The sequence below is a fragment of the Bos javanicus genome, chromosome 12, assembly GCF_032452875.1.
Source record: "Bos javanicus breed banteng chromosome 12, ARS-OSU_banteng_1.0, whole genome shotgun sequence".
Lineage (NCBI taxonomy): Eukaryota > Metazoa > Chordata > Mammalia > Artiodactyla > Bovidae > Bos > Bos javanicus.
The window spans coordinates 1,733,703-1,746,695 of NC_083879.1; the positions used below are offsets into that span (position 1 = coordinate 1,733,703).

General features: G+C 39.2%; 1 long non-coding RNA gene across 1 annotated transcript; it reads right to left on the reverse strand.

Moving 5' to 3' along the window:
• Positions 1-1,110: 1,110 nt before the first annotated feature.
• On the reverse strand, positions 1,111-3,888 carry LOC133258138 (uncharacterized). Its single transcript, XR_009739821.1, has 2 exons — positions 2,629-3,888; positions 1,111-1,423 (listed from the first exon to the last, which is right to left on the reverse strand). It is a non-coding gene; the product is annotated as an uncharacterized LOC133258138 (long non-coding RNA).
• Between the last annotated feature and the right edge of the window lie 9,105 nt (positions 3,889-12,993).

Genomic DNA, 12,993 nt, shown 5'->3' on the forward strand with positions numbered 1-12,993 from the left:
ATTTCTGATGTCTCTGGCCCTGTCTTATCCCTTATGCAAGCATATTATGCTATCTTCAGCTCAGTTCAGTCAATCAGTTGTGTCTCTTTGCCACCCCATGGACTGCAGCACGCCAGGCTTCCCTGTCTATCACCAACTCCTGGAGCTTGTTCAAACTCATGTCCATCGAGTCGGTGATGCCATCCAACCATCTCATCCTCTGTGAGAGAGTCGATTCCTAGACAGGTTGATAAGAAGTCTGTTGTCCCTGAGGAGAATGGGGTCTGGGGCTGGTCTTGGGTTCTCAAGGAGGACACACTTTTTTTTCTTTAAGCCCAGAGCCAATAATCACACAACAAAACAACTCAGCTTAAACTCTGTACTAAGGATTATATAACAATGTATCCTGCTTGAGGACATGTTTCTCCTTCTTGAGAATCTTCTGACTAATCCTGTTATTTTCAAATGTAAATTGTGGGAGTGGGTCTAGTAAGATCTTGACAACCTTGAGACATTCTTTTGATTTCCTGTAATAAATAATTGAAAACGTATACAGCTCCCTTGCTAACACACTAGCGAGTGGGCATTCTCAGTCCCCTTCTGATGTCTATGTCAGAAGCTTTCTCTGTCCCTTGTTCACTTTAATAAAACTCTGCTACACAAGAGGTCTTGAGTGATCAAGCCTGGTCCCTGGTCCTGAAGCAGAATCTTATGCAGAGAGCACGAATCTGATGTCATTCACCATAAGCTAGCATCTGTGGTCCCCTTCTCCTCCTGCCTACAATCTTTCCCAGCATCAGGGTCTTTTTCTAAGGAGTCATAAGGGTCTTTTCTTTGCATCACATGCCCAAAATTTGCTATTTTATTGAAGATAAACTTCTATAGCATTTCACCTGAAGAATTTTTTGATATTTGAAAAAACACATAAATAAATGTGACTTCCACGTATTAAACTACCCGTGTAGTTATCCAGGTGACAAAGCTAGGATAATAGCAAGATTTCTTCCCCCTAACACAAAACCTGGTTTATTGCAGTATTTTTCATCTTAGTAAATGATATTACCATCCTTTCAGTTGCTTTGGAAAGATAAAATGTGAGTTAGAAAAGAGTGATGAAATTTTTACACACTGTTTACTTTTGAAAAATAGCATAATTTATCTACCAAAAATGGGACTACAGACAGGGCCTACTAAAGGTCCTCTACATCATGCACTGACACCCCAGCTTGCTCAAACATGGGGCAAGGTCTTGTTTTCCTGTACATTCCAGTGACAGATAAGCGCTGGGAAGTCTGATGGCCGCTCCAGCCTGGTCATGGAAGCACCCCTCTTAGCACCCATCAGTCATATTTTCCTTCTTTGCTCCATCCATGTTTACTCCTTGTGGGCAGTGGGGTTAGCCATGATGAGTAGAGTCACAAAGAAAGGCCTTTGAGAGATGAATCTATATAAAAATAGTAGAGAATCACATAATGCCAGGCAGGGGGGCAGGGGTTGTCATCATGGCCTAAACCTGGATGGTCCAGTGAACGACAAACCATTTAATGTGACAGAAACAGTGTCTTCACTCTTAGTCCTGTGAAGCTAGAAGTGAAAAGAAAGAAAGAGAGAGAAGAAAAGAAAGAATGAAGGAGGGAGGAAATGTTGGAGGGAGGGAGGAAGGAATCCTTTGGCCAAAACAACTGACAAAATTTACTACTTTGCTTTGAAGGAGTGCTTCTTAGGAATCTCTTGGAGCCTGTTACCTCTCCGTTTTCTTCAGTTAGGCCACAGTTATTTCTGTAGAATCTTAATAAGTGGAGTGGGCATAGGGTGGGGAAAAGTGGTTATCAGTGCTAACTGACCTTCAGGTCAGGTCTGCTCTGGAGATCTGCTGTGGAGAAGTAGCCAAAGTATGGAGACAACTTCAGGTGCTTCCCTGTATCTAGAGGACTTTCTTCAGAAACAAATGTCCATGGCTCAGGGGTGAAAAACATTTTTAAAATTAACATTTTGCAAAGCAGGATTGAAGGTAAAATATTAAGACTAAAAATTGATAATTATTAGAAGTCTAGCAAAAGTAAAAGTCAATGAAATACATTTAAGAAAGGAAGTTGATAATAAAGAAAAGGAACATGAAGAGGATAATATTTTAGATACTGAAATAAACTGATAAAAGGAGCTACACCTAGAGCTTGGGGAGATTTGAGATCATGCTGGTCTTATTTACAGCATAGCACCTAGAACACAGTTAGTACTCTGTACATATTTACCGAATAATTTTTGAATTATAAATAGAACCACTTTTTGAAAGGAAAAAATCTCTAAGAACTTGAGCTAAGAGTATAAACACGAAAAGTCAAAGAAAAGTAAGATTTTAAACAAGAGGAAGAGAGAAAAGGAAGGAGCAGAACGAGTGAGGTGGGGGAGAGGAAGAGGCCACGAAAGGAGAAAGGATGGCTTTGCCATGGAACTGGGAGCAAACAATGCAAATGAACATCACACGTCATGGCGATGACAAACTGTGAAGCAAACCTAAGGGGCTGATTAACTTGACAGAATATAACCATAACAAAAACCAAACCAAAACAAAAACAAAGAGTAAGAAGGGAAAAGGGGGAAGTCCTAGAGTTGTGAAGATGACAAAGATAACGAATGAAAAATACTTACCACCATGCTCTTAGAACTTCACCAAACTAGTAATTAATTATTGCACATCTAGGCCTACAGCTGCCCTTAGTAACAGAAAGTCATGGCGGAGCTTAGTTTTTACTTGGTCAAGTACATCTTGCTGTCACCTTCAGTGCTCCAGCAGCCTCCAGGGCAGATAGGTTGGCCTCATTTGCCTTCCAACCTAAACTTTTCCTTGATGCCTTCAGGTCAAATCATATATGTCACATACTATCTATCGCACAGAACTATCCTCAGGGAATGTTACCATGACAATCACTAGGCAACACTAGTGCCATCCACTTTAGAGACTCTTCTATGTTTAGCACTGTCCTAGGGACTACTGTCCTCATCTACCAATAAGAAAGTAGAGAGAATCAGTCCTTTAAGCCACTCTCAGACCTCGGTTTACATTCTTCTGCCTTTTCCTTTACTGGCTAACTTATTAGTGGTCAAACATGGCCCTTCCTCTGGTTTTTAACCCAGGATATGCATTAGAATTACTTGGAGATCTTTTTTAAGACAGCAACCAATGCCCGGGCCACTCCACTTCTTGTTATGAAGCATAGGGATGGTTAAAAAAAAATAAGAAACAGGAGGAGGAGCTAAGATGGCAGAGGAGTAGGACGGGGAGAACACTTTCTCCCTCACAAATTCATCAAAAGAACATTTAAACGCCGAGTAAAATCCACAAAACAATTTCTGAATGCCGGCAGAGGACATCAGGCACCCAGAAAAGCAACCCAAGTCTTCGAAAGGAGGTAGGAAAAAACATAAAAGACAAAAAAAGGGACAAAAGAGGGAGGGACGGAGTTCCGTCCGGGGAAGGGAGTCTTAAAAAGAGAGAAGTATCCAAACACCAGGAAACCTTCTCACTGCTGAATCTGTGCCGAGCCTTGGAAGCACAGAGGGCAACATAACAGGGAGGAAAAATAAACAATTAAAACCCGCACATTGCAAGCCCTATGGTAATTCCCCCAGCAGAGAAGCAGCGCAGACGCCTGCATCCGCCATTAGCAAGTGGGGGCTGGGCAGGGGGGAGGTGCAGCGCGGGCTGCATCGCAAGAATCTGGCCTGAATACCCCAAGCGCTATCTGAGCGAAATAATTTGGGCTAGCAAACCAGACTGTGGGATATCTACCACGTGAAAAGCCAGCCATAACCTATGACACCGCCAGGCCCATGCACGGAACAAAGGACTGAACAGAGATAGCCGGCGGCAGACCATCCCCCTCCAGTGATAGGCAGCCAGAGCCGGAAGGGGACAATTGCAGCCCCAGAGAGACATTATCGATAAAATTGTAAGCAGGCTTCTTTGCTAACTAAAACTTCTTGGGGGTCTGGACGGTCAACATCTGCCTGAGAAGGTATGCCCGTGCACACCTAGATAACCGACGGTGGGGAGGCGATAAGTCACAGCAATCGCGCACACCAAACATCTCATCACCTGAGCTGCTCGAATCTGGGAAGGGCACAAAACGCGGGCCCAACCAAGAGTCTGCGCCCCTGAGGAGTACCCGAGTGCCTGAACCTGAGCGGCTTGGACCTGGGAAGTACAGGCAGGCCAGGGCCGGCCACGGATGGTTCCCGGCGCAGCAACCTAGAGCCTGAGCAGTGTGGGCAGAGAGGCTACACGCGCCGTGAACGGGGGCAGACCCAGTGTGGCTGAGGCACTGCGAGCACACGCCAGGGTTATTTGTTTGCAGCATCCCTCCCTACCTCCCCTCAGCGCGACTGAACAAGTGAGCCTAAAAAAAAAAAAAAAAAGTGTCCTCCACCATACCCTTTGTATCAGGGCGGAAACCAGACACTGAAGAGACCAGCAAACAGAAGAAGCTATAACAGAGGGAACCGCCTTGGAAGCTACAGGCAATAGATTAAAACCCTGTGGTTACTACCAACTACATAGGAAGGGGCCTATAGATCTTAAGAAATATAAGTCAGACCAAGGAACTAGCCAAAAATGAACTGAACCCACAATACTCACAACAAAACCGGAAAAAGTCCTAGATATATTTTTACTATTTGTACGATCATTCTTTTTTTTTTTAATTAAAAAAAAGAATTTAAGTCCTCTATTATTCCTTTAATTTCCACTTTTATAACCGATTAATTTGCAAAAAAAAAAAAAAAGACCCTTTTTTTTTTAAAGCAAACTTCATATATATATATATATTTTATAATTTTTTGACTTTTTTTCTTCCTTCTTTTAACATTGTGTTTTTGAAATTCCAAACTCTAGATTTTTAATTTTAGCTTTTTGGTATTTGTTATCAATTTTGTACCTATAGTTTTTTTTATAATTTCTGTGACCTTTTTTCTTATTCTTTTTCTCTGTTTCTTTCTCTTCTTCTTTTAAATAACATTGTATATCTGAAATTCCAAACTCTACTCTAGATTTTTAATTTATGCTTTTTGGTATTTGTTATCAATTTTGTACCTATAGTTGTTGTTTTTTTTTTTTTATAATTTCTGTGACCCTTTTTTATTTTTTTCTTATTGTTTTTCTCTGTTTCTTTCTCTTCTTCTTTTAAATAATACTGTATATCTGAAATTCCAAACTCTACTCTAGATTTTTAATTTTAGCTTTTTGGTATTTGTTATCAATTTTGTACCTGTATTTTTTTTTTATATATATAATTTAGGCGACTTTGTTTGTTCTTGTTTGTTTTTTTTTTCTCTTTTTCTTCTTCTTTTTTTAACATTGTATTTTTGAAATTCCAAACTCTACTCTAGATTTTTAACTTTTGCTTTTTGGTATTAGTTATCAATTTTGTACCTATATTTTCTTTATAATTTTTGCGACCTTGTTTGTTTTTGTTTGTTCATTTTTTTTCTCTTTCTTTTCCTTCTTCTTTTCTTTAACATCGTATTTTTGAAATTCCAAACGCTACTCTAGATTTTAAATTTTTGCTTTTATGTATTTGTTACCAATTTTGTACCTTTAAGAACCCAATCTTCAGTACCCATTTTTCACTAGGGAGCAAGATTACTGGCTTAACCGCTCTCTCTCCCTTTGGACTCTCCTTTTTCTCCACCAGGTCGCCTGTGTCTCCTCCCTAACCCCTCTCTACTCTACCCAACTCTGTGAATTTCTGTGTGTTCCAGACGGTGGAGAATACTTAGGGAACTGATTACTGGCTGGATCTGTCTCCCTCCTTTTCATTCCCCCCATTTATCCTCCTGGCCACCTCTGCCACCTTCCTCCTTCTTCTCTTCTCTGTATAACTCTGTGAACAACTCTGAGCGGTCCAGTTGTGGAGTGCACATGAGGAAGAGATTACTGAATAGCCCACTCTCTCCTCTATTGATTCCACCTCATCTCAATTGGGTCACCTCTAACTCCCTCCTCACTCTTCTCTTCTCCATATAACGTTGTAAACCTCTCTGGGTACAACAAGTTTCAGGGCAAGACATACCAAGCAAATTCTCCAGCAGCAAGGAACACAGCCCTGAGATCCAAGATACAGGCAGCCCAAAGTCACCCCAAAACCATAGACATCCCATAACTCATTGCTGGACATTTCACTGCACTCCAGAGAGAAGAAATACAGTTCCACCCACCAGAACACCGACACAGGCTTCCCTAACCAAGAAACCTTGACAAGCCACCTGTACAAACCCACATACAGTGAGCAAACCCCACAATAAAGAGAACTCCACAAACTGCCAGAATACAGAAAGGACACCCCAAAATCAGCAATTTAAACAAGATGAAGAGACAGAGGAATACCCAGCAGATAAAGGAACAGGATAAATGCCCACCAAACCAAACAAAAGAGGAAGAGATAGGGAATCTACCTGATAAAGAATTCCAAATAATGATAGTGAAATTGATCCAAAATCTTGAAAACAAAATGGAATCACAGATAAATAGCCTGGAGACAAAGATTGAGAAGATGCAAGAAAGGTTTAACAAGGACCTAGAAGAAATAAAAGAGAGTCAATATAAAATGAATAATGCAATAAATGAAATTAAAAACACTCTGGAGGCAACAAATAGTAGAATAACAGAGGCAGAAGATAGGATTAGTGAATTAGAACATAGAATGGTAGAAATACATGAATCAGAGAGGATAAAAGAAAAACGAATTAAAAGAAATGAGGACAATCTCAGAGACCTCCAGGACAATATTAAACGCTAAAACATTCGAATCATAGGGGTCCCAGAAGAAGAAGACAGAAAGACCATGAGAAAATACTTGAAGAGATAATAGTTGAAAACTTCCCTAAAATGGGGAAGGAAATAATCACCCAAGTCCAAGAAACTCAGAGAGTCCCAAACAGGATAAACCCAAGGCGAAACACCCCAAGACACATATTAATCAAATTAACAAAGATCAAACACAAAGAACAAATATTAAAAGCAGCAAGGGAAAAACAACAAATAACACACAAGGGAATTCCCATAAGGATAACAGCTGATCTTTCAATAGAAACTCTTCAAGCCAGGAGGGAATGGCAAGACATACTTAAAGTGATGAAAGAAAATAACCTACAGCCCAGATTACTGTACCCAGCAAGGATCTCATTCAAATATGAAGGAGAAATCAAAAGCTTCTCAGACAAGCAAAAGCTGAGAGAATTCAGCACCACCAAACCAGTTCTCCAACAAATACTAAAGGATATTCTCTAGACAGGAAACACAAAAACGGTGTATAAACTTGAACCCAAAACAATAAAGTAAATGACAACGGGATCATACTTATCAGTAATTACCTTAAACGTAAATGGGTTGAATGCCCCAACCAAAAGACAAAGACTGGCTGAATGGATACAAAAACAAGACCCCTTCATATGTTGTCTACAAGACACCCACCTCAAAACAGGGGACACATACAGACTGAAAGTGAAGGGCTGGAAAAAGATTTTCCATGCCAATAGGGACCAAAAGAAAGCAGGGGTAGCAATACTTATATCAGATAAAATAGACTTTAACACAAAGGCTGTGAAAAGAGACAAAGAGGGTCACTACATAATGATCAAAGATCAATCCAAGAAGAAGATATAACAATTATAAATATATATGCACCCAACACGGGAGTGCTGCAATATGTAAGACAAATGCTAACAAGTATGAAAGGAGAAATTAACAATAACACAATAATACTGGGAGACTTTAATACCCCACTCACACCTATGGATAGATCAACTAAACAGAAAATTAACAAGGAAACACAAACGTTAAATGATACAATAGACCAGTTAGACCTAATTGATATCTATAGGACATTTCATCCCAAAACAATGAATTTCACCTTTTTCTCAAGCGCACATGAAACCTTCTCCAGGATAGATCACATCCTGGGCAATAAATCTAGCCTTGGTAAATTCAAAAAAATAGAAATCATTCCAAGCATCTTTTCTGACCACAATGCAGTAAGATTAGATCTCAATTACAGGAGAAAAACTATTAAAAATTCCAACATATGGAGGCTGAACAACACGCTGCTGAAAAACCAACAAATCACAGAAGAAATCAAAAAAGAAATCAAAATTTGCATAGAAACTAATGAAAATGAAAACACAACAACCCAAAACCTGTGGGACACTTTAAAAGCAGTCCTAAGGGGAAAGTTCATAGCAATACAGGCATACCTCAAGAAACAAGAAAAAAGTCAAATAAATAACCTAACTCTACACCTAAAGCAACTAGAAAAGGAAGAAATGAAGAACCCCAGAGTTAGTAAAAGGAAAGAAATCTTAAAAATTAGGGTAGAAATAAATGCAAAACAAACAAAAGAGACCATAGCAAAAATCAACAAAGCCAAAAGCTGGTTCTTTGAAAGGATAAATAAAATTGACAAACCATTAGCCAGACTCTTCAAGAAACAAAGGGAGAAAAATCAAATCAATAAAATTAGAAATGAAAATGGAGAGATCACAACAGACAACACAGAAATACAAAGGATCATAAGAGACTACTATCAACAATTATATGCCAATAAAATGGACAACGTGGAAGAAATGGACAAATTCTTAGAAAAGTACAACTTTCCAAAACTGGACCAGGAAGAAATAGAAAATCTTAACAGACCCATCACAAGCATGGAAATTGAAACTGTAATCAAAAATCTTCCATCAAACAAAAGCCCAAGTTCAGACGGCTTCACAGCTGAATTCTACCAAAAATTGAGAGAAGAGCTAACACCTATCCTGCTCAAACTCTTCCAAAAAATTGCAGAGGAAGGTAAACTTCCAAACTCATTCTATGAGGCCACCATCACCCTAATACCAAAACCTGACAAAGATCCCACAAAAAAAGAAAACTACAGGCCAATATCACTGATGAACATAGATGCAAAAATCCTTAACAAAATTCTAGCAATCAGAATCCAACAACACATTAAAAAGATCATACACCGTGACCAAGTGGGCTTTATCCCAGGGATGCAAGGATTCTTCAATATCCACAAATCAATCAATGTAATACACCACATTAACAAATTGAAAAATAAAAACCATACGATTATCTCAATAGATGCAGAGAAAGCCTTTGACAAAATTCAACATCCATTTATGATAAGAACTCTCCAGAAAGCAGGAATAGAAGGAACATACCTCAACATAATGAAAGCTATATATGACAAACTCACAGCAAACATTATCCTCAATGGTGAAAAATTGAAAGCATTTCCTCTAAAGTCAGGAACAAGACAAGGGTGCCCACTTTCACCATTACTATTCAACATAGTTTTGGAAGTTTTGGCCACAGCAATCAGAGCAGAAAAAGAAATAAAAGGAATCCAAATTGGAAAAGAAGAAGTAAAACTCTATTTGCAGATGACATGATCCTCTACATAGAAAACCCTGAAGACTCCACCAGAAAATTACTAGAACTAATCAATGATTATAGTAAAGTTGCAGGTTATAAAATCAACACACAGAAATCCCTTGCATTCCTATACACTAATAATGAGAAAACAGAAAGAGAAATTAAGGAAACAATTCCATTCACCATTGCAATGTAAAGAATAAAATACTTAGGAATATATCTATCTAAAGAAACTAAAGACCTATATACAGAAAACTATAAAACACTGGTGAAAGAAATCAAAAAGGACACTACTAAATGGAGAAATACATCATGTTCATGGATTGGGAGAATCAATATAGTGAAAATGAGTATACTACCCAAAGAAATTTATAGATTCAATGCAATCCCTATCAAGCTACCAACGGTATTCTTCACAGAGCTAGAACAAATAATTTCACAATTTGTATGGAAATACAAAAAACCTCGAATAGCCAAAGCTATCTTGAGAAAGAAGAATGGAACTGGAGGAATCAACCTACCTGACTTCAGGCTCTATTACAAAGCCACAGTTATCAAGACAGTATGGTACTGGCACAAAGACAGAAATATTGATCAATGGAACAAAATAGAAAGCCCAGAGATAAATCCACACATATGTGGACACCTTATCTTTGACAAAGGAGGCAAGAATATACAATGGATTAAAGACAATCTCTTTAACAAGTGGCGCTGGGAAAACTGCTCAACCACTTGTAAAAGAATGAAACTAGAATACTTTCTAACACCATACACAAAAATAAACTCAAAATGGATTAAAGATCTCAACGTAAGACCAGAAACTATAAAACTCCTACAGGAGAACATAGGCACTCTCCGACATACATCACAGCAGGATCCTCTATGACCCACCTCCCAGAATATTGGAAATAAAAGCAAAAACAAACAAATGGGACCTAATTAAACTTAAAAGCTTCTGCACAGCAAAGGAAACTGTTAGCAAGGTGAAAAGGCAGCCTTCAGAATGGGAGAAAATAATAGCAAATGAAGCAACTGACAAACAACTAATCTCAAAAATATACAAGCAACTCCTACAGCTCAACACCAGAAAAATAAATGACCCAATCAAAAAATGGGCCAAAGAACTAAATAGACATTTCTCCAAAGAAGACATACAGATGGCTAACAAACACATGAAAAGATGCTCAACATCACTCATTATCAGAGAAATGCAAATCAAAACCACTATGAGGTACCATTTCATGCCAGTCAGAATGGCTGCGATCCAAAAGTCTACAAGCAATAAATGCTGGAGAGGGTGTGGAGAAAAGGGAACCCTCTTACACTGTTGGTGGGAATGCAAACTAATACAGCCACTATGGAGAACAGTGTGGAGATTCCTTAAAAAACTGGAAATAGAACTGCCTTATGATCCAGCAATCCCACTGCTGGGCATACACACTGAGGAAACCAGAAGGGAAAGAGACACGTGTACCCCAATGTTCATCGTGGCACTGTTTATAATAGCCAGGACATGGAAGCAACCTAGATGCCCATCAGCAGATAATGGATAAGAAAGCTGTGGTACATATACACAATGGAGTATTACTCAGCCATTAAAAAGAATACATTTAAATCAGTTCTAATGAGGTGGATGAAACTGGAACCTATTATACAGAGTGAAGTAAGCCAGAAAGAAAAACACCAATACAGTATACTAATGCATATATATGGAATTTAGAAAGATGGTAACAATAACCCTGTACGAGACAGCAAAAGAGACACTGATGTATAGATCAGTCTTATGGACTCTGTGGGAGAGGGAGAGGGTGGGGAGATTTGGGAGAATGGTATTGAAACATATAAAATATCATGTATGAAACGAGTTGCCAGTCCAGGTTCGATGCACGATACTGGATGCTTGGGGCTGGTGCTCTGGGACGATCCAGAGGGAGGGTATGGGGAGGGAGGAGGGAGGAGGGTTCAGGATGGGGAACACAGGTCTACCTGTGGCAGATTCATTTCGATATTTGGCAAAACTAATACAATATTGTACAGTTTAAAAATAAAATTAAAAAAAAAAAAAAGAAAGAAAGCCAAAAAAACAAAAACAAAAACCCCATACTATCAGCCATGTCTTTCTCACCTGTACTCTTTCACTTATTAAGATACTGTAGAAACAAACAATTGACTGTGGGCTAACAAACAAAACTTAGAGTTAATAGGCCCTGAGAAAATGCCCAATGCCTTCTCTATCAAAGCAAAGTACTAATTTTTGTCAATTATTTTAACCAGAGAATTCTGTTTTCCCCTCCCTTCCTTCATCCCTCTTTCTCCTTAAATTTTAACCACTCACTTTTGACTTCATAAGACTGAGACTATGGGGCTATTATTTTTGTCCTATTAAGAACCTATAGCTCAGAAATATTGGTTCTCTGCAAGGAGATCCAACCATTCTGAAGGAGATCAGCCCTGGGATTTCTTTGGAAGGAATGATGCTAAAGATGAAAACTCCAGTACTTTGGCCACCTCATGTGAAGAGTTGACTCATTGGAAAAGACTCTGATGCTGGGAGGGATTGGGGGCAGGAGGAGAAGGGGACAACAGAGGCTGAGATGGCTGGATGGCATCACTGACTCGATGGACCTGAGTCTGAGTGAACTCCGGGAGCTGGTGATGGACAGGGAGGCCTGGCATGCTGCGATTCATGGGGTCGCAAAGAGTTGGACACGACTGAGCGACTGAACTGAACTGAACTGAACTGAATGAAGATCCTGGTTGCTTCTGCTAATCCCTCTCACTTTCATTTTGGCAAGTGCCCTGACTTTCACATATATATCCTCTGCCTCAGATTGAATATGTTTTCAGGAAAGCAGATTGCCCCCACGTGAATCAGGCCTAAACTCACCCACGGACCCTTGCTGAAGTTTCTCGTTCAAAGGCTGAAAAGTCACACAACACAGGTAAATGCAGCCTAAGAGGGATAGCTTCTTTTCTCTTCTGAGTGCACTTCCGGAAGGGACCCCAACCCCATCTCTGCACTGAACAGCTCAGGAAGCTGTAGCCATCCTGGGATCATATGAAGCTGAAGAATGAAGCTTATGTCACAGAAAGCAGAAATGAGATGAAAAGAATAAGGATCAGGATCTTTCATGACAACTCTGAGTCAGTGAATTAAACCAACGGAAACTTAATGTGCTTCTGATGAGTGAAATAAGCTAGCACTTTAGTATTTAACCAGTTAGAGCTGTGTTTTCTGTTATCTGCAACCAGATGCATCTTAAAAGATCCACTGCACATTTTATAAGCAAGGGAATGCCTGTTTTTTTTGACTGAATTAGATTAACAGACTGCTAAAACAACATATCAGAGTTCTGAATATTTTTCTGCTGTCATATTTTGCAGTGTTACCATACTAAGAACTGCTATTTGTCTTCAGGTTGTTTTGTTGAGAAATGTGGCAAACTGTGTCAGTCAGTTTATTCTGTAATTACAGTGGAGCTTCAGTATGCTGTAATTGCCATTCTACAGAAGGCAATTAGTATGGGGTTAATACCAGATGAACAAGAAAAATAACATTCAGAAAATAAAACATATAGCAAAACAATGTA